This window comes from Tupaia chinensis, unplaced genomic scaffold, assembly GCF_000334495.1.
Source record: "Tupaia chinensis unplaced genomic scaffold, TupChi_1.0 Scaffold143875_1, whole genome shotgun sequence".
In the NCBI taxonomy this organism is placed as follows: Eukaryota; Metazoa; Chordata; class Mammalia; order Scandentia; family Tupaiidae; genus Tupaia; species Tupaia belangeri.
The window spans coordinates 50,864-52,042 of record NW_006203726.1 but is presented as its reverse complement, the minus strand read 5'-3'; positions in this window follow the sequence as shown (position 1 = coordinate 52,042).

The following is a 1,179-nucleotide window of genomic DNA, read 5'->3' as shown; positions in this document are numbered from 1 at the left end:
TTAGCGTAATGGCTATGTCGCTGGACTCCCACGTAGTCGACCATGGTTCGCGTCCCGGACCCAGTGGCTTAAAACTGATGCTGGGCGCATGTGTGTGCATGCCAAAGTTCCCAAGAGGAGAATGGAGGAGAAGGGATTGTGGCGTGACCATCCCCCCTGGGGGATGATTTCTCACTTTCTGTCTCTATGTCTCTCTCTATCTGTCTGGCAAGCACATGCGCCCTATAGCGAAAAACCTCTCCAAAAAAATTTTTTTCCTGGATGCTTAAATAATAATTTTTTAAAGTGGATAGTAATCTATTACTTTGGGGTAGAAAAAAATTTTTCTTAATTTTTTTTTCTCATCTGTTCTTTTACCCAACCATTCAATCAAAAGATAGCACTGACTTCTCACTAGGAGCCAGCACAGTGCTCAACACCAGGAATACAAAATGGATCCCACCCGTCCCCAACTGCAATGGAGCACCTGACTACAGAGGTGACAGAGGCTACTTTGACATAGTGGGACATAGCTGTTTCCACTGTGACAAGTATAGAACACTACAGAGCCCAGATCAGTAAGACTGAGTGACAGAATCTAGGAGATGGCTGGCAAGGAAAAAGTGAGAGTAAGCAAAAAGATGAAAACAATGGGAGTACTCAAGAAGGCTCTTAATATGCCAGGGTGAGGCTGCACCAAATAGTGAAATGAAGGTGACTGAGAACAATAAAGTTTAAAAATAAAAGTACACAGGGACATCAAGCTTCATCCTCCGTGCCCCTACCACCTCACTCTGCAAAGCTTGTCATTTCACATGGGAAGCGGGTTAAAATATTCCTCAATATCTACTGAATCTGCTGCACCAGCGATCACAACAGAATGGCAACGAGATACTAGATCACCTCTGTCTGCTTGCTCCTGAACATTCAGGCTGAACTTCAAGAATTTGAAAGAAATACACCATCCATCAGATGACAAAAAAATCACTGCCAGATCACAAGAAATATGGGAAAACAAGAAAATACCTGTCCTCCAAGGGATAAGAGTAACTCTTCTTCATCCACAAGCAGTTCGGTGAAAATCATGGAAACGTCTGATAAGGAATTTAGAGCATTCATAATGTCGAAGCTAACAGAGATGGAAGAGAAGAGAGATAATGAACTGCTAAAGAGAAAGGAGAAAGAAGTTGATGAGTTCCA